Source organism: Chiloscyllium plagiosum, unplaced genomic scaffold (assembly GCF_037043375.1).
Source record: "Chiloscyllium plagiosum isolate Xiang-an unplaced genomic scaffold, Cpla_swu_hap1 HiC_scaffold_4, whole genome shotgun sequence".
NCBI classification, from domain to species: Eukaryota; Metazoa; Chordata; class Chondrichthyes; order Orectolobiformes; family Hemiscylliidae; genus Chiloscyllium; species Chiloscyllium plagiosum.
Genome location: NW_028270142.1, coordinates 107849051 through 107871255, shown reverse-complemented (window position 1 = coordinate 107871255; position 22205 = coordinate 107849051). Strand labels below are relative to the sequence as shown.

At 52.2% G+C, this 22205-nt stretch overlaps 16 non-coding genes across 16 annotated transcripts; 7 read left to right on the top strand and 9 right to left on the bottom strand.

The window, feature by feature from the left end:
- The first annotated feature begins 1118 nt into the window (after positions 1–1118).
- Positions 1119–1191, top strand: trnaa-agc (transfer RNA alanine (anticodon AGC)). Its single transcript has one exon. It is a non-coding gene; the product is annotated as a tRNA-Ala (tRNA).
- A 280-nt stretch (positions 1192–1471) lies between these two features.
- trnam-cau (transfer RNA methionine (anticodon CAU)) lies at positions 1472–1544 on the bottom strand. The gene has a single exon. It is a non-coding gene; the product is annotated as a tRNA-Met (tRNA).
- A 2093-nt stretch (positions 1545–3637) lies between these two features.
- trnaa-agc (transfer RNA alanine (anticodon AGC)) lies at positions 3638–3710 on the top strand. Its single transcript has one exon. It is a non-coding gene; the product is annotated as a tRNA-Ala (tRNA).
- Positions 3711–3990: 280 nt separating this feature from the next.
- On the bottom strand, positions 3991–4063 carry trnam-cau (transfer RNA methionine (anticodon CAU)). Its single transcript has one exon. It is a non-coding gene; the product is annotated as a tRNA-Met (tRNA).
- Positions 4064–6155: 2092 nt separating this feature from the next.
- trnaa-agc (transfer RNA alanine (anticodon AGC)) lies at positions 6156–6228 on the top strand. The gene has a single exon. It is a non-coding gene; the product is annotated as a tRNA-Ala (tRNA).
- Positions 6229–6508: 280 nt separating this feature from the next.
- Positions 6509–6581, bottom strand: trnam-cau (transfer RNA methionine (anticodon CAU)). Its single transcript has one exon. It is a non-coding gene; the product is annotated as a tRNA-Met (tRNA).
- A 2093-nt stretch (positions 6582–8674) lies between these two features.
- trnaa-agc (transfer RNA alanine (anticodon AGC)) lies at positions 8675–8747 on the top strand. The gene has a single exon. It is a non-coding gene; the product is annotated as a tRNA-Ala (tRNA).
- A 280-nt stretch (positions 8748–9027) lies between these two features.
- trnam-cau (transfer RNA methionine (anticodon CAU)) lies at positions 9028–9100 on the bottom strand. The gene has a single exon. It is a non-coding gene; the product is annotated as a tRNA-Met (tRNA).
- Positions 9101–11193: 2093 nt separating this feature from the next.
- Positions 11194–11266, top strand: trnaa-agc (transfer RNA alanine (anticodon AGC)). The gene has a single exon. It is a non-coding gene; the product is annotated as a tRNA-Ala (tRNA).
- A 280-nt stretch (positions 11267–11546) lies between these two features.
- Positions 11547–11619, bottom strand: trnam-cau (transfer RNA methionine (anticodon CAU)). The gene has a single exon. It is a non-coding gene; the product is annotated as a tRNA-Met (tRNA).
- Positions 11620–14065: 2446 nt separating this feature from the next.
- trnam-cau (transfer RNA methionine (anticodon CAU)) lies at positions 14066–14138 on the bottom strand. Its single transcript has one exon. It is a non-coding gene; the product is annotated as a tRNA-Met (tRNA).
- A 2093-nt stretch (positions 14139–16231) lies between these two features.
- trnaa-agc (transfer RNA alanine (anticodon AGC)) lies at positions 16232–16304 on the top strand. The gene has a single exon. It is a non-coding gene; the product is annotated as a tRNA-Ala (tRNA).
- A 280-nt stretch (positions 16305–16584) lies between these two features.
- Positions 16585–16657, bottom strand: trnam-cau (transfer RNA methionine (anticodon CAU)). The gene has a single exon. It is a non-coding gene; the product is annotated as a tRNA-Met (tRNA).
- A 2445-nt stretch (positions 16658–19102) lies between these two features.
- Positions 19103–19175, bottom strand: trnam-cau (transfer RNA methionine (anticodon CAU)). Its single transcript has one exon. It is a non-coding gene; the product is annotated as a tRNA-Met (tRNA).
- A 2093-nt stretch (positions 19176–21268) lies between these two features.
- trnaa-agc (transfer RNA alanine (anticodon AGC)) lies at positions 21269–21341 on the top strand. The gene has a single exon. It is a non-coding gene; the product is annotated as a tRNA-Ala (tRNA).
- A 280-nt stretch (positions 21342–21621) lies between these two features.
- On the bottom strand, positions 21622–21694 carry trnam-cau (transfer RNA methionine (anticodon CAU)). Its single transcript has one exon. It is a non-coding gene; the product is annotated as a tRNA-Met (tRNA).
- Between the last annotated feature and the right edge of the window lie 511 nt (positions 21695–22205).

Sequence of the window (22205 nt, the reverse complement as noted above, 5' to 3'; positions counted from 1 at the left end):
GGTGAGAGGGAAAAGATATGAAAGAGAACTAAGGGGCACCTTTTTCACACAGAGGGTGGTACGTGTATGGAATGAGCTGCCAGAGGAAGTGGCGGAGGCTAGTACAATTGCAACATTTAAAAGGCATCTGGATGGCTATATAAATAGGAAGGGTTTGGAGGGATATGGCCCGGGTGCCGGCAGGTACGACTAGATTGGGATGGGATATCTGGTCGGAACGGTCCGACCGAAGGGTCTCTTTCCGTGATGTACATCTCTATGACTCTATGACTCCTTCCAAGCAAAGTTTTCCCGCGAAGCAGCGCTCTAAACTGCTCGATGACAACTTACTATGTCAATGTCCGGACGAAGGAGCCTTCCATTCCTGTCGGAAAACTGGCTGTGGACTTCTCTTCGTTTCTTCTTCTTGAAATTTGGCCTGCACGGGGTGTGCCACTTCCACAGTTGCACAAGTTGAACAGCAACGCATCCGAGCAGGTCAGCACTAAGGAAAGGCCCTACCGGTCAGACAGGGCTCGCGGGTGCTGCTTCAGACGAGTGGCGGTTGCTATTTGCATCTCGGCCTGCTTGGCGTGTATCTGAAAGCAGCACTTTGCGGAACCTGACCGCATGGCTGCAGCTCACGAGGATGAAGGAGAAGGCCTCTTTTTTTGTCTGGTAACAGCCCCCAGTGTTCTCTTTCTCCAAAATACACCTTCTTCTTCTTCAGAGAATTCTGCCTGTTGGTGTGCTGTGACGTCTGCAGTTGCAAACCACGAGCAGCAGGGAGCCCTCTGGAGGAACACAACATCCACGCAGTCAGTCAGCACTCACTTGAAAGTGTCGCAAGTCTCCAATCAGTCAGACAGCGCTCTCGAGTGCTACCTCACACTTGTTGTGACTGCTCGTGCCGATCGGTTCCTTTGGATTCTGGAATCTCAGAGCGTCTCGCTGGCGATTCTTTCGGCGGCACCGTGTTTTCCAGAAGACTTCGCGCACGTGCTGCTGCTGCTCGGATGTGCCGATAGTCGCATCGCGTTGTTCGGCTGAATACAGCGTACAATCTCGAGAGGAAATCGCCTGCTGCTCTCAGCTCATCGTTCCGAAGCACCATGGGGCTGAGGTGAGCACCTAGCATAGGGGAATTAGCTCAAATGGTAGAGCGCTCGCTTAGCATGCGAGAGGTAGTGGGATCGATGCCCACATTCTCCACAATGCTTTTCCTGGGGACACGTTTGGGACGCAAGCAGTGTGACCTCGCGTGAACCCTGCATGTGGCTCCAGTCTTTGCTGCTGCACAGATGGCACGATGGTGAGTTTACAAAATGCTGCGCAGAACAAAAAGTTGAGCACGTGTCGCCCAGATGTTAAACCTTGCAGCAGCGCGTTTCCTCTGGTGTGGTCAGCTCAAATCAGGCGTGAAGCCGTCCAAAGCAAATATTCTTGCCCGCGGAGAGAAAGAAAACACGCACGGTGGCAAAGGCCACAGTCTTGCCTTCTCTGAGGATTGAACTCAGGACCTTCAGATTATGAGACTGACGCGCTGCCTACTGCGCTAAGAAGGCCAGCCGACAGCCGAGTGGCATACCGGGTGCCCAAATAGGCCGGTTTTCAAGGTGCTGCGAGCCACAGAACAAGCCTTGTCAGAAAGCTGCAGCTCAAGTGAGGCCAGGATATCGGCTTTCAATCCACAATCACGCACGTCGCCCGTTACATGCTGGGCTCCGGCCCGTGCAGAGACACGGCCCACTCGCGGTGCCGCAGAGCCGTGGCGTCAGGAGGTCGGCAAAGCCCGGTATGTCTTGCTCTTGGCAGCCAACATTCGGCCTCTTTGTCTCGATGGCTCCGCTACTGGAGAGCCACGCCACAGCGCACTAAGATCCTTTGCTCAGCAAGAAGGGAGGTGCTTCCGTTTACCAAAGAGCCTAAGAAAATGAGGGTTTGGTTAAGAAAAAGAAGGAAGCACATGTCAGGTATAGACAGGATAGATCGAGTGAATCCTTACCAGAGTATAAAGACAGTCGGGAAATCAGGAGGGCAAAAAGGGGACCTGAGATAGCTTTGGCAGATAGAGTTAAGGAAAATCCAAAGGGTTTTTACAAATACATTATAAGGACAAAAGGGTGACTAGGGAGAGAATAGGGCCCCTCAATGATCAGCACAGCGGCCTTTGTGTCGAGCCGCAGGAGAGGTGGGGGGGTGGGGGGGGCTGGGCGATACTAAACGAGTAGTTTGCATCAGTGTTTACTGTGGAAAAGGATAGAATGTAGGGAGAAGTATAGAATATAGGGAAATGGATGGTGACATCTTGTAAATTGTCCACATTGCAGGGGAGGAATGCTGGATGCCTTGAAACGCATACAAGTGGATAAATGCCCAGGACCTGAGCAGGTCTGTGGGAAGCTAGGGAAGTGATTGCTGGGCCCCTTGCTGAGATATTTATATCATTGATATAAAATCATGAGGCGTATAGATAGGATAAATAGACAAAGTCTTTTCCCTGGGGTGCGGGAGACCAGCACGAGAGGGCAGAGGTTTAGGGTGAGAGGGAAAAGATATGAAAGAGAACTAAGGGGCACCTTTTTCACACAGAGGGTGGTACGTGTATGGAATGAGCTGCCAGAGGAAGTGGCGGAGGCTAGTACAATTGCAACATTTAAAAGGCATCTGGATGGCTATATAAATAGGAAGGGTTTGGAGGGATATGGCCCGGGTGCCGGCAGGTACGACTAGATTGGGATGGGATATCTGGTCGGAACGGTCCGACCGAAGGGTCTCTTTCCGTGATGTACATCTCTATGACTCTATGACTCCTTCCAAGCAAAGTTTTCCCGCGAAGCAGCGCTCTAAACTGCTCGATGACAACTTACTATGTCAATGTCCGGACGAAGGAGCCTTCCATTCCTGTCGGAAAACTGGCTGTGGACTTCTCTTCGTTTCTTCTTCTTGAAATTTGGCCTGCACGGGGTGTGCCACTTCCACAGTTGCACAAGTTGAACAGCAACGCATCCGAGCAGGTCAGCACTAAGGAAAGGCCCTACCGGTCAGACAGGGCTCGCGGGTGCTGCTTCAGACGAGTGGCGGTTGCTATTTGCATCTCGGCCTGCTTGGCGTGTATCTGAAAGCAGCACTTTGCGGAACCTGACCGCATGGCTGCAGCTCACGAGGATGAAGGAGAAGGCCTCTTTTTTTGTCTGGTAACAGCCCCCAGTGTTCTCTTTCTCCAAAATACACCTTCTTCTTCTTCAGAGAATTCTGCCTGTTGGTGTGCTGTGACGTCTGCAGTTGCAAACCACGAGCAGCAGGGAGCCCTCTGGAGGAACACAACATCCACGCAGTCAGTCAGCACTCACTTGAAAGTGTCGCAAGTCTCCAATCAGTCAGACAGCGCTCTCGAGTGCTACCTCACACTTGTTGTGACTGCTCGTGCCGATCGGTTCCTTTGGATTCTGGAATCTCAGAGCGTCTCGCTGGCGATTCTTTCGGCGGCACCGTGTTTTCCAGAAGACTTCGCGCACGTGCTGCTGCTGCTCGGATGTGCCGATAGTCGCATCGCGTTGTTCGGCTGAATACAGCGTACAATCTCGAGAGGAAATCGCCTGCTGCTCTCAGCTCATCGTTCCGAAGCACCATGGGGCTGAGGTGAGCACCTAGCATAGGGGAATTAGCTCAAATGGTAGAGCGCTCGCTTAGCATGCGAGAGGTAGTGGGATCGATGCCCACATTCTCCACAATGCTTTTCCTGGGGACACGTTTGGGACGCAAGCAGTGTGACCTCGCGTGAACCCTGCATGTGGCTCCAGTCTTTGCTGCTGCACAGATGGCACGATGGTGAGTTTACAAAATGCTGCGCAGAACAAAAAGTTGAGCACGTGTCGCCCAGATGTTAAACCTTGCAGCAGCGCGTTTGCTCTGGTGTGGTCAGCTCAAATCAGGCGTGAAGCCGTCCAAAGCAAATATTCTTGCCCGCGGAGAGAAAGAAAACACGCACGGTGGCAAAGGCCACAGTCTTGCCTTCTCTGAGGATTGAACTCAGGACCTTCAGACTATGAGACTGACGCGCTGCCTACTGCGCTAAGAAGGCCAGCCGACAGCCGAGGGGCATACCGGGTGCCCAAATAGGCCGGTTTTCAAGGTGCTGCGAGCCACAGAACAAGCCTTGTCAGAAAGCTGCAGCTCAAGTGAGGCCAGGATATCGGCTTTCAATCCACAATCACGCACGTCGCCCGTTACATGCTGGGCTCCGGCCCGTGCAGAGACACGGCCCACTCGCGGTGCCGCAGAGCCGTGGCGTCAGGAGGTCGGCAAAGCCCGGTATGTCTTGCTCTTGGCAGCCAACATTCGGCCTCTTTGTCTCGATGGCTCCGCTACTGGAGAGCCACGCCACAGCGCACTAAGATCCTTTGCTCAGCAAGAAGGGAGGTGCTTCCGTTTACCAAAGAGCCTAAGAAAATGAGGGTTTGGTTAAGAAAAAGAAGGAAGCACATGTCAGGTATAGACAGGATAGATCGAGTGAATCCTTACCAGAGTATAAAGACAGTCGGGAAATCAGGAGGGCAAAAAGGGGACCTGAGATAGCTTTGGCAGATAGAGTTAAGGAAAATCCAAAGGGTTTTTACAAATACATTATAAGGACAAAAGGGTGACTAGGGAGAGAATAGGGCCCCTCAATGATCAGCACAGCGGCCTTTGTGTCGAGCCGCAGGAGAGGTGGGGGGTGGGGGGGGCTGGGCGATACTAAACGAGTAGTTTGCATCAGTGTTTACTGTGGAAAAGGATAGAATGTAGGGAGAAGTATAGAATATAGGGAAATGGATGGTGACATCTTGTAAATTGTCCACATTGCAGGGGAGGAATGCTGGATGCCTTGAAACGCATACAAGTGGATAAATGCCCAGGACCTGAGCAGGTCTGTGGGAAGCTAGGGAAGTGATTGCTGGGCCCCTTGCTGAGATATTTATATCATTGATATAAAATCATGAGGCGTATAGATAGGATAAATAGACAAAGTCTTTTCCCTGGGGTGCGGGAGACCAGCACGAGAGGGCAGAGGTTTAGGGTGAGAGGGAAAAGATATGAAAGAGAACTAAGGGGCACCTTTTTCACACAGAGGGTGGTACGTGTATGGAATGAGCTGCCAGAGGAAGTGGCGGAGGCTAGTACAATTGCAACATTTAAAAGGCATCTGGATGGCTATATAAATAGGAAGGGTTTGGAGGGATATGGCCCGGGTGCCGGCAGGTACGACTAGATTGGGATGGGATATCTGGTCGGAACGGTCCGACCGAAGGGTCTCTTTCCGTGATGTACATCTCTATGACTCTATGACTCCTTCCAAGCAAAGTTTTCCCGCGAAGCAGCGCTCTAAACTGCTCGATGACAACTTACTATGTCAATGTCCGGACGAAGGAGCCTTCCATTCCTGTCGGAAAACTGGCTGTGGACTTCTCTTCGTTTCTTCTTCTTGAAATTTGGCCTGCACGGGGTGTGCCACTTCCACAGTTGCACAAGTTGAACAGCAACGCATCCGAGCAGGTCAGCACTAAGGAAAGGCCCTACCGGTCAGACAGGGCTCGCGGGTGCTGCTTCAGACGAGTGGCGGTTGCTATTTGCATCTCGGCCTGCTTGGCGTGTATCTGAAAGCAGCACTTTGCGGAACCTGACCGCATGGCTGCAGCTCACGAGGATGAAGGAGAAGGCCTCTTTTTTTGTCTGGTAACAGCCCCCAGTGTTCTCTTTCTCCAAAATACACCTTCTTCTTCTTCAGAGAATTCTGCCTGTTGGTGTGCTGTGACGTCTGCAGTTGCAAACCACGAGCAGCAGGGAGCCCTCTGGAGGAACACAACATCCACGCAGTCAGTCAGCACTCACTTGAAAGTGTCGCAAGTCTCCAATCAGTCAGACAGCGCTCTCGAGTGCTACCTCACACTTGTTGTGACTGCTCGTGCCGATCGGTTCCTTTGGATTCTGGAATCTCAGAGCGTCTCGCTGGCGATTCTTTCGGCGGCACCGTGTTTTCCAGAAGACTTCGCGCACGTGCTGCTGCTGCTCGGATGTGCCGATAGTCGCATCGCGTTGTTCGGCTGAATACAGCGTACAATCTCGAGAGGAAATCGCCTGCTGCTCTCAGCTCATCGTTCCGAAGCACCATGGGGCTGAGGTGAGCACCTAGCATAGGGGAATTAGCTCAAATGGTAGAGCGCTCGCTTAGCATGCGAGAGGTAGTGGGATCGATGCCCACATTCTCCACAATGCTTTTCCTGGGGACACGTTTGGGACGCAAGCAGTGTGACCTCGCGTGAACCCTGCATGTGGCTCCAGTCTTTGCTGCTGCACAGATGGCACGATGGTGAGTTTACAAAATGCTGCGCAGAACAAAAAGTTGAGCACGTGTCGCCCAGATGTTAAACCTTGCAGCAGCGCGTTTGCTCTGGTGTGGTCAGCTCAAATCAGGCGTGAAGCCGTCCAAAGCAAATATTCTTGCCCGCGGAGAGAAAGAAAACACGCACGGTGGCAAAGGCCACAGTCTTGCCTTCTCTGAGGATTGAACTCAGGACCTTCAGATTATGAGACTGACGCGCTGCCTACTGCGCTAAGAAGGCCAGCCGACAGCCGAGTGGCATACCGGGTGCCCAAATAGGCCGGTTTTCAAGGTGCTGCGAGCCACAGAACAAGCCTTGTCAGAAAGCTGCAGCTCAAGTGAGGCCAGGATATCGGCTTTCAATCCACAATCACGCACGTCGCCCGTTACATGCTGGGCTCCGGCCCGTGCAGAGACACGGCCCACTCGCGGTGCCGCAGAGCCGTGGCGTCAGGAGGTCGGCAAAGCCCGGTATGTCTTGCTCTTGGCAGCCAACATTCGGCCTCTTTGTCTCGATGGCTCCGCTACTGGAGAGCCACGCCACAGCGCACTAAGATCCTTTGCTCAGCAAGAAGGGAGGTGCTTCCGTTTACCAAAGAGCCTAAGAAAATGAGGGTTTGGTTAAGAAAAAGAAGGAAGCACATGTCAGGTATAGACAGGATAGATCGAGTGAATCCTTACCAGAGTATAAAGACAGTCGGGAAATCAGGAGGGCAAAAAGGGGACCTGAGATAGCTTTGGCAGATAGAGTTAAGGAAAATCCAAAGGGTTTTTACAAATACATTATAAGGACAAAAGGGTGACTAGGGAGAGAATAGGGCCCCTCAATGATCAGCACAGCGGCCTTTGTGTCGAGCCGCAGGAGAGGTGGGGGGGTGGGGGGGGCTGGGCGATACTAAACGAGTAGTTTGCATCAGTGTTTACTGTGGAAAAGGATAGAATGTAGGGAGAAGTATAGAATATAGGGAAATGGATGGTGACATCTTGTAAATTGTCCACATTGCAGGGGAGGAATGCTGGATGCCTTGAAACGCATACAAGTGGATAAATGCCCAGGACCTGAGCAGGTCTGTGGGAAGCTAGGGAAGTGATTGCTGGGCCCCTTGCTGAGATATTTATATCATTGATATAAAATCATGAGGCGTATAGATAGGATAAATAGACAAAGTCTTTTCCCTGGGGTGCGGGAGACCAGCACGAGAGGGCAGAGGTTTAGGGTGAGAGGGAAAAGATATGAAAGAGAACTAAGGGGCACCTTTTTCACACAGAGGGTGGTACGTGTATGGAATGAGCTGCCAGAGGAAGTGGCGGAGGCTAGTACAATTGCAACATTTAAAAGGCATCTGGATGGCTATATAAATAGGAAGGGTTTGGAGGGATATGGCCCGGGTGCCGGCAGGTACGACTAGATTGGGATGGGATATCTGGTCGGAACGGTCCGACCGAAGGGTCTCTTTCCGTGATGTACATCTCTATGACTCTATGACTCCTTCCAAGCAAAGTTTTCCCGCGAAGCAGCGCTCTAAACTGCTCGATGACAACTTACTATGTCAATGTCCGGACGAAGGAGCCTTCCATTCCTGTCGGAAAACTGGCTGTGGACTTCTCTTCGTTTCTTCTTCTTGAAATTTGGCCTGCACGGGGTGTGCCACTTCCACAGTTGCACAAGTTGAACAGCAACGCATCCGAGCAGGTCAGCACTAAGGAAAGGCCCTACCGGTCAGACAGGGCTCGCGGGTGCTGCTTCAGACGAGTGGCGGTTGCTATTTGCATCTCGGCCTGCTTGGCGTGTATCTGAAAGCAGCACTTTGCGGAACCTGACCGCATGGCTGCAGCTCACGAGGATGAAGGAGAAGGCCTCTTTTTTTGTCTGGTAACAGCCCCCAGTGTTCTCTTTCTCCAAAATACACCTTCTTCTTCTTCAGAGAATTCTGCCTGTTGGTGTGCTGTGACGTCTGCAGTTGCAAACCACGAGCAGCAGGGAGCCCTCTGGAGGAACACAACATCCACGCAGTCAGTCAGCACTCACTTGAAAGTGTCGCAAGTCTCCAATCAGTCAGACAGCGCTCTCGAGTGCTACCTCACACTTGTTGTGACTGCTCGTGCCGATCGGTTCCTTTGGATTCTGGAATCTCAGAGCGTCTCGCTGGCGATTCTTTCGGCGGCACCGTGTTTTCCAGAAGACTTCGCGCACGTGCTGCTGCTGCTCGGATGTGCCGATAGTCGCATCGCGTTGTTCGGCTGAATACAGCGTACAATCTCGAGAGGAAATCGCCTGCTGCTCTCAGCTCATCGTTCCGAAGCACCATGGGGCTGAGGTGAGCACCTAGCATAGGGGAATTAGCTCAAATGGTAGAGCGCTCGCTTAGCATGCGAGAGGTAGTGGGATCGATGCCCACATTCTCCACAATGCTTTTCCTGGGGACACGTTTGGGACGCAAGCAGTGTGACCTCGCGTGAACCCTGCATGTGGCTCCAGTCTTTGCTGCTGCACAGATGGCACGATGGTGAGTTTACAAAATGCTGCGCAGAACAAAAAGTTGAGCACGTGTCGCCCAGATGTTAAACCTTGCAGCAGCGCGTTTGCTCTGGTGTGGTCAGCTCAAATCAGGCGTGAAGCCGTCCAAAGCAAATATTCTTGCCCGCGGAGAGAAAGAAAACACACACGGTGGCAAAGGCCACAGTCTTGCCTTCTCTGAGGATTGAACTCAGGACCTTCAGACTATGAGACTGACGCGCTGCCTACTGCGCTAAGAAGGCCAGCCGACAGCCGAGTGGCATACCGGGTGCCCAAATAGGCCGGTTTTCAAGGTGCTGCGAGCCACAGAACAAGCCTTGTCAGAAAGCTGCAGCTCAAGTGAGGCCAGGATATCGGCTTTCAATCCACAATCACGCACGTCGCCCGTTACATGCTGGGCTCCGGCCCGTGCAGAGACACGGCCCACTCGCGGTGCCGCAGAGCCGTGGCGTCAGGAGGTCGGCAAAGCCCGGTATGTCTTGCTCTTGGCAGCCAACATTCGGCCTCTTTGTCTCGATGGCTCCGCTACTGGAGAGCCACGCCACAGCGCACTAAGATCCTTTGCTCAGCAAGAAGGGAGGTGCTTCCGTTTACCAAAGAGCCTAAGAAAATGAGGGTTTGGTTAAGAAAAAGAAGGAAGCACATGTCAGGTATAGACAGGATAGATCGAGTGAATCCTTACCAGAGTATAAAGACAGTCGGGAAATCAGGAGGGCAAAAAGGGGACCTGAGATAGCTTTGGCAGATAGAGTTAAGGAAAATCCAAAGGGTTTTTACAAATACATTATAAGGACAAAAGGGTGACTAGGGAGAGAATAGGGCCCCTCAATGATCAGCACAGCGGCCTTTGTGTCGAGCCGCAGGAGAGGTGGGGGGGTGGGGGGGGCTGGGCGATACTAAACGAGTAGTTTGCATCAGTGTTTACTGTGGAAAAGGATAGAATGTAGGGAGAAGTATAGAATATAGGGAAATGGATGGTGACATCTTGTAAATTGTCCACATTGCAGGGGAGGAATGCTGGATGCCTTGAAACGCATACAAGTGGATAAATGCCCAGGACCTGAGCAGGTCTGTGGGAAGCTAGGGAAGTGATTGCTGGGCCCCTTGCTGAGATATTTATATCATTGATATAAAATCATGAGGCGTATAGATAGGATAAATAGACAAAGTCTTTTCCCTGGGGTGCGGGAGACCAGCACGAGAGGGCAGAGGTTTAGGGTGAGAGGGAAAAGATATGAAAGAGAACTAAGGGGCACCTTTTTCACACAGAGGGTGGTACGTGTATGGAATGAGCTGCCAGAGGAAGTGGCGGAGGCTAGTACAATTGCAACATTTAAAAGGCATCTGGATGGCTATATAAATAGGAAGGGTTTGGAGGGATATGGCCCGGGTGCCGGCAGGTACGACTAGATTGGGATGGGATATCTGGTCGGAACGGTCCGACCGAAGGGTCTCTTTCCGTGATGTACATCTCTATGACTCTATGACTCCTTCCAAGCAAAGTTTTCCCGCGAAGCAGCGCTCTAAACTGCTCGATGACAACTTACTATGTCAATGTCCGGACGAAGGAGCCTTCCATTCCTGTCGGAAAACTGGCTGTGGACTTCTCTTCGTTTCTTCTTCTTGAAATTTGGCCTGCACGGGGTGTGCCACTTCCACAGTTGCACAAGTTGAACAGCAACGCATCCGAGCAGGTCAGCACTAAGGAAAGGCCCTACCGGTCAGACAGGGCTCGCGGGTGCTGCTTCAGACGAGTGGCGGTTGCTATTTGCATCTCGGCCTGCTTGGCGTGTATCTGAAAGCAGCACTTTGCGGAACCTGACCGCATGGCTGCAGCTCACGAGGATGAAGGAGAAGGCCTCTTTTTTTGTCTGGTAACAGCCCCCAGTGTTCTCTTTCTCCAAAATACACCTTCTTCTTCTTCAGAGAATTCTGCCTGTTGGTGTGCTGTGACGTCTGCAGTTGCAAACCACGAGCAGCAGGGAGCCCTCTGGAGGAACACAACATCCACGCAGTCAGTCAGCACTCACTTGAAAGTGTCGCAAGTCTCCAATCAGTCAGACAGCGCTCTCGAGTGCTACCTCACACTTGTTGTGACTGCTCGTGCCGATCGGTTCCTTTGGATTCTGGAATCTCAGAGCGTCTCGCTGGCGATTCTTTCGGCGGCACCGTGTTTTCCAGAAGACTTCGCGCACGTGCTGCTGCTGCTCGGATGTGCCGATAGTCGCATCGCGTTGTTCGGCTGAATACAGCGTACAATCTCGAGAGGAAATCGCCTGCTGCTCTCAGCTCATCGTTCCGAAGCACCATGGGGCTGAGGTGAGCACCTAGCATAGGGGAATTAGCTCAAATGGTAGAGCGCTCGCTTAGCATGCGAGAGGTAGTGGGATCGATGCCCACATTCTCCACAATGCTTTTCCTGGGGACACGTTTGGGACGCAAGCAGTGTGACCTCGCGTGAACCCTGCATGTGGCTCCAGTCTTTGCTGCTGCACAGATGGCACGATGGTGAGTTTACAAAATGCTGCGCAGAACAAAAAGTTGAGCACGTGTCGCCCAGATGTTAAACCTTGCAGCAGCGCGTTTCCTCTGGTGTGGTCAGCTCAAATCAGGCGTGAAGCCGTCCAAAGCAAATATTCTTGCCCGCGGAGAGAAAGAAAACACGCACGGTGGCAAAGGCCACAGTCTTGCCTTCTCTGAGGATTGAACTCAGGACCTTCAGATTATGAGACTGACGCGCTGCCTACTGCGCTAAGAAGGCCAGCCGACAGCCGAGTGGCATACCGGGTGCCCAAATAGGCCGGTTTTCAAGGTGCTGCGAGCCACAGAACAAGCCTTGTCAGAAAGCTGCAGCTCAAGTGAGGCCAGGATATCGGCTTTCAATCCACAATCACGCACGTCGCCCGTTACATGCTGGGCTCCGGCCCGTGCAGAGACACGGCCCACTCGCGGTGCCGCAGAGCCGTGGCGTCAGGAGGTCGGCAAAGCCCGGTATGTCTTGCTCTTGGCAGCCAACATTCGGCCTCTTTGTCTCGATGGCTCCGCTACTGGAGAGCCACGCCACAGCGCACTAAGATCCTTTGCTCAGCAAGAAGGGAGGTGCTTCCGTTTACCAAAGAGCCTAAGAAAATGAGGGTTTGGTTAAGAAAAAGAAGGAAGCACATGTCAGGTATAGACAGGATAGATCGAGTGAATCCTTACCAGAGTATAAAGACAGTCGGGAAATCAGGAGGGCAAAAAGGGGACCTGAGATAGCTTTGGCAGATAGAGTTAAGGAAAATCCAAAGGGTTTTTACAAATACATTATAAGGACAAAAGGGTGACTAGGGAGAGAATAGGGCCCCTCAATGATCAGCACAGCGGCCTTTGTGTCGAGCCGCAGGAGAGGTGGGGGGGTGGGGGGGGCTGGGCGATACTAAACGAGTAGTTTGCATCAGTGTTTACTGTGGAAAAGGATAGAATGTAGGGAGAAGTATAGAATATAGGGAAATGGATGGTGACATCTTGTAAATTGTCCACATTGCAGGGGAGGAATGCTGGATGCCTTGAAACGCATACAAGTGGATAAATGCCCAGGACCTGAGCAGGTCTGTGGGAAGCTAGGGAAGTGATTGCTGGGCCCCTTGCTGAGATATTTATATCATTGATATAAAATCATGAGGCGTATAGATAGGATAAATAGACAAAGTCTTTTCCCTGGGGTGCGGGAGACCAGCACGAGAGGGCAGAGGTTTAGGGTGAGAGGGAAAAGATATGAAAGAGAACTAAGGGGCACCTTTTTCACACAGAGGGTGGTACGTGTATGGAATGAGCTGCCAGAGGAAGTGGCGGAGGCTAGTACAATTGCAACATTTAAAAGGCATCTGGATGGCTATATAAATAGGAAGGGTTTGGAGGGATATGGCCCGGGTGCCGGCAGGTACGACTAGATTGGGATGGGATATCTGGTCGGAACGGTCCGACCGAAGGGTCTCTTTCCGTGATGTACATCTCTATGACTCTATGACTCCTTCCAAGCAAAGTTTTCCCGCGAAGCAGCGCTCTAAACTGCTCGATGACAACTTACTATGTCAATGTCCGGACGAAGGAGCCTTCCATTCCTGTCGGAAAACTGGCTGTGGACTTCTCTTCGTTTCTTCTTCTTGAAATTTGGCCTGCACGGGGTGTGCCACTTCCACAGTTGCACAAGTTGAACAGCAACGCATCCGAGCAGGTCAGCACTAAGGAAAGGCCCTACCGGTCAGACAGGGCTCGCGGGTGCTGCTTCAGACGAGTGGCGGTTGCTATTTGCATCTCGGCCTGCTTGGCGTGTATCTGAAAGCAGCACTTTGCGGAACCTGACCGCATGGCTGCAGCTCACGAGGATGAAGGAGAAGGCCTCTTTTTTTGTCTGGTAACAGCCCCCAGTGTTCTCTTTCTCCAAAATACACCTTCTTCTTCTTCAGAGAATTCTGCCTGTTGGTGTACTGTGACGTCTGCAGTTGCAAACCACGAGCAGCAGGGAGCCCTCTGGAGGAACACAACATCCACGCAGTCAGTCAGCACTCACTTGAAAGTGTCGCAAGTCTCCAATCAGTCAGACAGCGCTCTCGAGTGCTACCTCACACTTGTTGTGACTGCTCGTGCCGATCGGTTCCTTTGGATTCTGGAATCTCAGAGCGTCTCGCTGGCGATTCTTTCGGCGGCACCGTGTTTTCCAGAAGACTTCGCGCACGTGCTGCTGCTGCTCGGATGTGCCGATAGTCGCATCGCGTTGTTCGGCTGAATACAGCGTACAATCTCGAGAGGAAATCGCCTGCTGCTCTCAGCTCATCGTTCCGAAGCACCATGGGGCTGAGGTGAGCACCTAGCATAGGGGAATTAACTCAAATGGTAGAGCGCTCGCTTAGCATGCGAGAGGTAGTGGGATCGATGCCCACATTCTCCACAATGCTTTTCCTGGGGACACGTTTGGGACGCAAGCAGTGTGACCTCGCGTGAACCCTGCATGTGGCTCCAGTCTTTGCTGCTGCACAGATGGCACGATGGTGAGTTTACAAAATGCTGCGCAGAACAAAAAGTTGAGCACGTGTCGCCCAGATGTTAAACCTTGCAGCAGCGCGTTTGCTCTGGTGTGGTCAGCTCAAATCAGGCGTGAAGCCGTCCAAAGCAAATATTCTTGCCCGCGGAGAGAAAGAAAACACGCACGGTGGCAAAGGCCACAGTCTTGCCTTCTCTGAGGATTGAACTCAGGACCTTCAGATTATGAGACTGACGCGCTGCCTACTGCGCTAAGAAGGCCAGCCGACAGCCGAGTGGCATACCGGGTGCCCAAATAGGCCGGTTTTCAAGGTGCTGCGAGCCACAGAACAAGCCTTGTCAGAAAGCTGCAGCTCAAGTGAGGCCAGGATATCGGCTTTCAATCCACAATCACGCACGTCGCCCGTTACATGCTGGGCTCCGGCCCGTGCAGAGACACGGCCCACTCGCGGTGCCGCAGAGCCGTGGCGTCAGGAGGTCGGCAAAGCCCGGTATGTCTTGCTCTTGGCAGCCAACATTCGGCCTCTTTGTCTCGATGGCTCCGCTACTGGAGAGCCACGCCACAGCGCACTAAGATCCTTTGCTCAGCAAGAAGGGAGGTGCTTCCGTTTACCAAAGAGCCTAAGAAAATGAGGGTTTGGTTAAGAAAAAGAAGGAAGCACATGTCAGGTATAGACAGGATAGATCGAGTGAATCCTTACCAGAGTATAAAGACAGTCGGGAAATCAGGAGGGCAAAAAGGGGACCTGAGATAGCTTTGGCAGATAGAGTTAAGGAAAATCCAAAGGGTTTTTACAAATACATTATAAGGACAAAAGGGTGACTAGGGAGAGAATAGGGCCCCTCAATGATCAGCACAGCGGCCTTTGTGTCGAGCCGCAGGAGAGGTGGGGGGGTGGGGGGGGCTGGGCGATACTAAACGAGTAGTTTGCATCAGTGTTTACTGTGGAAAAGGATAGAATGTAGGGAGAAGTATAGAATATAGGGAAATGGATGGTGACATCTTGTAAATTGTCCACATTGCAGGGGAGGAATGCTGGATGCCTTGAAACGCATACAAGTGGATAAATGCCCAGGACCTGAGCAGGTCTGTGGGAAGCTAGGGAAGTGATTGCTGGGCCCCTTGCTGAGATATTTATATCATTGATATAAAATCATGAGGCGTATAGATAGGATAAATAGACAAAGTCTTTTCCCTGGGGTGCGGGAGACCAGCACGAGAGGGCAGAGGTTTAGGGTGAGAGGGAAAAGATATGAAAGAGAACTAAGGGGCACCTTTTTCACACAGAGGGTGGTACGTGTATGGAATGAGCTGCCAGAGGAAGTGGCGGAGGCTAGTACAATTGCAACATTTAAAAGGCATCTGGATGGCTATATAAATAGGAAGGGTTTGGAGGGATATGGCCCGGGTGCCGGCAGGTACGACTAGATTGGGATGGGATATCTGGTCGGAACGGTCCGACCGAAGGGTCTCTTTCCGTGATGTACATCTCTATGACTCTATGACTCCTTCCAAGCAAAGTTTTCCCGCGAAGCAGCGCTCTAAACTGCTCGATGACAACTTACTATGTCAATGTCCGGACGAAGGAGCCTTCCATTCCTGTCGGAAAACTGGCTGTGGACTTCTCTTCGTTTCTTCTTCTTGAAATTTGGCCTGCACGGGGTGTGCCACTTCCACAGTTGCACAAGTTGAACAGCAACGCATCCGAGCAGGTCAGCACTAAGGAAAGGCCCTACCGGTCAGACAGGGCTCGCGGGTGCTGCTTCAGACGAGTGGCGGTTGCTATTTGCATCTCGGCCTGCTTGGCGTGTATCTGAAAGCAGCACTTTGCGGAACCTGACCGCATGGCTGCAGCTCACGAGGATGAAGGAGAAGGCCTCTTTTTTTGTCTGGTAACAGCCCCCAGTGTTCTCTTTCTCCAAAATACACCTTCTTCTTCTTCAGAGAATTCTGCCTGTTGGTGTGCTGTGACGTCTGCAGTTGCAAACCACGAGCAGCAGGGAGCCCTCTGGAGGAACACAACATCCACGCAGTCAGTCAGCACTCACTTGAAAGTGTCGCAAGTCTCCAATCAGTCAGACAGCGCTCTCGAGTGCTACCTCACACTTGTTGTGACTGCTCGTGCCGATCGGTTCCTTTGGATTCTGGAATCTCAGAGCGTCTCGCTGGCGATTCTTTCGGCGGCACCGTGTTTTCCAGAAGACTTCGCGCACGTGCTGCTGCTGCTCGGATGTGCCGATAGTCGCATCGCGTTGTTCGGCTGAATACAGCGTACAATCTCGAGAGGAAATCGCCTGCTGCTCTCAGCTCATCGTTCCGAAGCACCATGGGGCTGAGGTGAGCACCTAGCATAGGGGAATTAGCTCAAATGGTAGAGCGCTCGCTTAGCATGCGAGAGGTAGTGGGATCGATGCCCACATTCTCCACAATGCTTTTCCTGGGGACACGTTTGGGACGCAAGCAGTGTGACCTCGCGTGAACCCTGCATGTGGCTCCAGTCTTTGCTGCTGCACAGATGGCACGATGGTGAGTTTACAAAATGCTGCGCAGAACAAAAAGTTGAGCACGTGTCGCCCAGATGTTAAACCTTGCAGCAGCGCGTTTGCTCTGGTGTGGTCAGCTCAAATCAGGCGTGAAGCCGTCCAAAGCAAATATTCTTGCCCGCGGAGAGAAAGAAAACACGCACGGTGGCAAAGGCCACAGTCTTGCCTTCTCTGAGGATTGAACTCAGGACCTTCAGACTATGAGACTGACGCGCTGCCTACTGCGCTAAGAAGGCCAGCCGACAGCCGAGTGGCATACCGGGTGCCCAAATAGGCCGGTTTTCAAGGTGCTGCGAGCCACAGAACAAGCCTTGTCAGAAAGCTGCAGCTCAAGTGAGGCCAGGATATCGGCTTTCAATCCACAATCACGCACGTCGCCCGTTACATGCTGGGCTCCGGCCCGTGCAGAGACACGGCCCACTCGCGGTGCCGCAGAGCCGTGGCGTCAGGAGGTCGGCAAAGCCCGGTATGTCTTGCTCTTGGCAGCCAACATTCGGCCTCTTTGTCTCGATGGCTCCGCTACTGGAGAGCCACGCCACAGCGCACTAAGATCCTTTGCTCAGCAAGAAGGGAGGTGCTTCCGTTTACCAAAGAGCCTAAGAAAATGAGGGTTTGGTTAAGAAAAAGAAGGAAGCACATGTCAGGTATAGACAGGATAGATCGAGTGAATCCTTACCAGAGTATAAAGACAGTCGGGAAATCAGGAGGGCAAAAAGGGGACCTGAGATAGCTTTGGCAGATAGAGTTAAGGAAAATCCAAAGGGTTTTTACAAATACATTATAAGGACAAAAGGGTGACTAGGGAGAGAATAGGGCCCCTCAATGATCAGCACAGCGGCCTTTGTGTCGAGCCGCAGGAGAGGTGGGGGGGTGGGGGGGGCTGGGCGATACTAAACGAGTAGTTTGCATCAGTGTTTACTGTGGAAAAGGATAGAATGTAGGGAGAAGTATAGAATATAGGGAAATGGATGGTGACATCTTGTAAATTGTCCACATTGCAGGGGAGGAATGCTGGATGCCTTGAAACGCATACAAGTGGATAAATGCCCAGGACCTGAGCAGGTCTGTGGGAAGCTAGGGAAGTGATTGCTGGGCCCCTTGCTGAGATATTTATATCATTGATATAAAATCATGAGGCGTATAGATAGGATAAATAGACAAAGTCTTTTCCCTGGGGTGCGGGAGACCAGCACGAGAGGGCAGAGGTTTAGGGTGAGAGGGAAAAGATATGAAAGAGAACTAAGGGGCACCTTTTTCACACAGAGGGTGGTACGTGTATGGAATGAGCTGCCAGAGGAAGTGGCGGAGGCTAGTACAATTGCAACATTTAAAAGGCATCTGGATGGCTATATAAATAGGAAGGGTTTGGAGGGATATGGCCCGGGTGCCGGCAGGTACGACTAGATTGGGATGGGATATCTGGTCGGAACGGTCCGACCGAAGGGTCTCTTTCCGTGATGTACATCTCTATGACTCTATGACTCCTTCCAAGCAAAGTTTTCCCGCGAAGCAGCGCTCTAAACTGCTCGATGACAACTTACTATGTCAATGTCCGGACGAAGGAGCCTTCCATTCCTGTCGGAAAACTGGCTGTGGACTTCTCTTCGTTTCTTCTTCTTGAAATTTGGCCTGCACGGGGTGTGCCACTTCCACAGTTGCACAAGTTGAACAGCAACGCATCCGAGCAGGTCAGCACTAAGGAAAGGCCCTACCGGTCAGACAGGGCTCGCGGGTGCTGCTTCAGACGAGTGGCGGTTGCTATTTGCATCTCGGCCTGCTTGGCGTGTATCTGAAAGCAGCACTTTGCGGAACCTGACCGCATGGCTGCAGCTCACGAGGATGAAGGAGAAGCCCTCTTTTTTTGTCTGGTAACAGCCCCCAGTGTTCTCTTTCTCCAAAATACACCTTCTTCTTCTTCAGAGAATTCTGCCTGTTGGTGTGCTGTGACGTCTGCAGTTGCAAACCACGAGCAGCAGGGAGCCCTCTGGAGGAACACAACATCCACGCAGTCAGTCAGCACTCACTTGAAAGTGTCGCAAGTCTCCAATCAGTCAGACAGCGCTCTCGAGTGCTACCTCACACTTGTTGTGACTGCTCGTGCCGATCGGTTCCTTTGGATTCTGGAATCTCAGAGCGTCTCGCTGGCGATTCTTTCGGCGGCACCGTGTTTTCCAGAAGACTTCGCGCACGTGCTGCTGCTGCTCGGATGTGCCGATAGTCGCATCGCGTTGTTCGGCTGAATACAGCGTACAATCTCGAGAGGAAATCGCCTGCTGCTCTCAGCTCATCGTTCCGAAGCACCATGGGGCAGAGGTGAGCACCTAGCATAGTGAATTAGCTCAAATGGTAGAGCGCTCGCTTAGCATGCGAGAGGTAGTGGGATCGATGCCCACATTCTCCACAATGCTTTTCCTGGGGACACGTTTGGGACGCAAGCAGTGTGACCTCGCGTGAACCCTGCATGTGGCTCCAGTCTTTGCTGCTGCACAGATGGCACGATGGTGAGTTTACAAAATGCTGCGCAGAACAAAAAGTTGAGCACGTGTCGCCCAGATGTTAAACCTTGCAGCAGCGCGTTTCCTCTGGTGTGGTCAGCTCAAATCAGGCGTGAAGCCGTCCAAAGCAAATATTCTTGCCCGCGGAGAGAAAGAAAACACGCACGGTGGCAAAGGCCACAGTCTTGCCTTCTCTGAGGATTGAACTCAGGACCTTCAGATTATGAGACTGACGCGCTGCCTACTGCGCTAAGAAGGCCAGCCGACAGCCGAGTGGCATACCGGGTGCCCAAATAGGCCGGTTTTCAAGGTGCTGCGAGCCACAGAACAAGCCTTGTCAGAAAGCTGCAGCTCAAGTGAGGCCAGGATATCGGCTTTCAATCCACAATCACGCACGTCGCCCGTTACATGCTGGGCTCCGGCCCGTGCAGAGACACGGCCCACTCGCGGTGCCGCAGAGCCGTGGCGTCAGGAGGTCGGCAAAGCCCGGTATGTCTTGCTCTTGGCAGCCAACATTCGGCCTCTTTGTCTCGATGGCTCCGCTACTGGAGAGCCACGCCACAGCGCACTAAGATCCTTTGCTCAGCAAGAAGGGAGGTGCTTCCGTTTACCAAAGAGCCTAAGAAAATGAGGGTTTGGTTAAGAAAAAGAAGGAAGCACATGTCAGGTATAGACAGGATAGATCGAGTGAATCCTTACCAGAGTATAAAGACAGTCGGGAAATCAGGAGGGCAAAAAGGGGACCTGAGATAGCTTTGGCAGATAGAGTTAAGGAAAATCCAAAGGGTTTTTACAAATACATTATAAGGACAAAAGGGTGACTAGGGAGAGAATAGGGCCCCTCAATGATCAGCACAGCGGCCTTTGTGTCGAGCCGCAGGAGAGGTGGGGGGGTGGGGGGGGCTGGGCGATACTAAACGAGTAGTTTGCATCAGTGTTTACTGTGGAAAAGGATAGAATGTAGGGAGAAGTATAGAATATAGGGAAATGGATGGTGACATCTTGTAAATTGTCCACATTGCAGGGGAGGAATGCTGGATGCCTTGAAACGCATACAAGTGGATAAATGCCCAGGACCTGAGCAGGTCTGTGGGAAGCTAGGGAAGTGATTGCTGGGCCCCTTGCTGAGATATTTATATCATTGATATAAAATCATGAGGCGTATAGATAGGATAAATAGACAAAGTCTTTTCCCTGGGGTGCGGGAGACCAGCACGAGAGGGCAGAGGTTTAGGGTGAGAGGGAAAAGATATGAAAGAGAACTAAGGGGCACCTTTTTCACACAGAGGGTGGTACGTGTATGGAATGAGCTGCCAGAGGAAGTGGCGGAGGCTAGTACAATTGCAACATTTAAAAGGCATCTGGATGGCTATATAAATAGGAAGGGTTTGGAGGGATATGGCCCGGGTGCCGGCAGGTACGACTAGATTGGGATGGGATATCTGGTCGGAACGGTCCGACCGAAGGGTCTCTTTCCGTGATGTACATCTCTATGACTCTATGACTCCTTCCAAGCAAAGTTTTCCCGCGAAGCAGCGCTCTAAACTGCTCGATGACAACTTACTATGTCAATGTCCGGACGAAGGAGCCTTCCATTCCTGTCGGAAAACTGGCTGTGGACTTCTCTTCGTTTCTTCTTCTTGAAATTTGGCCTGCACGGGGTGTGCCACTTCCACAGTTGCACAAGTTGAACAGCAACGCATCCGAGCAGGTCAGCACTAAGGAAAGGCCCTACCGGTCAGACAGGGCTCGCGGGTGCTGCTTCAGACGAGTGGCGGTTGCTATTTGCATCTCGGCCTGCTTGGCGTGTATCTGAAAGCAGCACTTTGCGGAACCTGACCGCATGGCTGCAGCTCACGAGGATGAAGGAGAAGGCCTCTTTTTTTGTCTGGTAACAGCCCCCAGTGTTCTCTTTCTCCAAAATACACCTTCTTCTTCTTCAGAGAATTCTGCCTGTTGGTGTGCTGTGACGTCTGCAGTTGCAAACCACGAGCAGCAGGGAGCCCTCTGGAGGAACACAACATCCACGCAGTCAGTCAGCACTCACTTGAAAGTGTCGCAAGTCTCCAATCAGTCAGACAGCGCTCTCGAGTGCTACCTCACACTTGTTGTGACTGCTCGTGCCGATCGGTTCCTTTGGATTCTGGAATCTCAGAGCGTCTCGCTGGCGATTCTTTCGGCGGCACCGTGTTTTCCAGAAGACTTCGCGCACGTGCTGCTGCTGCTCGGATGTGCCGATAGTCGCATCGCGTTGTTCGGCTGAATACAGCGTACAATCTCGAGAGGAAATCGCCTGCTGCTCTCAGCTCATCGTTCCGAAGCACCATGGGGCTGAGGTGAGCACCTAGCATAGGGGAATTAGCTCAAATGGTAGAGCGCTCGCTTAGCATGCGAGAGGTAGTGGGATCGATGCCCACATTCTCCACAATGCTTTTCCTGGGGACACGTTTGGGACGCAAGCAGTGTGACCTCGCGTGAACCCTGCATGTGGCTCCAGTCTTTGCTGCTGCACAGATGGCACGATGGTGAGTTTACAAAATGCTGCGCAGAACAAAAAGTTGAGCACGTGTCGCCCAGATGTTAAACCTTGCAGCAGCGCGTTTCCTCTGGTGTGGTCAGCTCAAATCAGGCGTGAAGCCGTCCAAAGCAAATATTCTTGCCCGCGGAGAGAAAGAAAACACGCACGGTGGCAAAGGCCACAGTCTTGCCTTCTCTGAGGATTGAACTCAGGACCTTCAGATTATGAGACTGACGCGCTGCCTACTGCGCTAAGAAGGCCAGCCGACAGCCGAGTGGCATACCGGGTGCCCAAATAGGCCGGTTTTCAAGGTGCTGCGAGCCACAGAACAAGCCTTGTCAGAAAGCTGCAGCTCAAGTGAGGCCAGGATATCGGCTTTCAATCCACAATCATGCACGTCGCCCGTTACATGCTGGGCTCCGGCCCGTGCAGAGACACGGCCCACTCGCGGTGCCGCAGAGCCGTGGCGTCAGGAGGTCGGCAAAGCCCGGTATGTCTTGCTCTTGGCAGCCAACATTCGGCCTCTTTGTCTCGATGGCTCCGCTACTGGAGAGCCACGCCACAGCGCACTAAGATCCTTTGCTCAGCAAGAAGGGAGGTGCTTCCGTTTACCAAAGAGCCTAAGAAAATGAGGGTTTGGTTAAGAAAAAGAAGGAAGCACATGTCAGGTATAGACAGGATAGATCGAGTGAATCCTTACCAGAGTATAAAGACAGTCGGGAAATCAGGAGGGCAAAAAGGGGACCTGAGATAGCTTTGGCAGATAGAGTT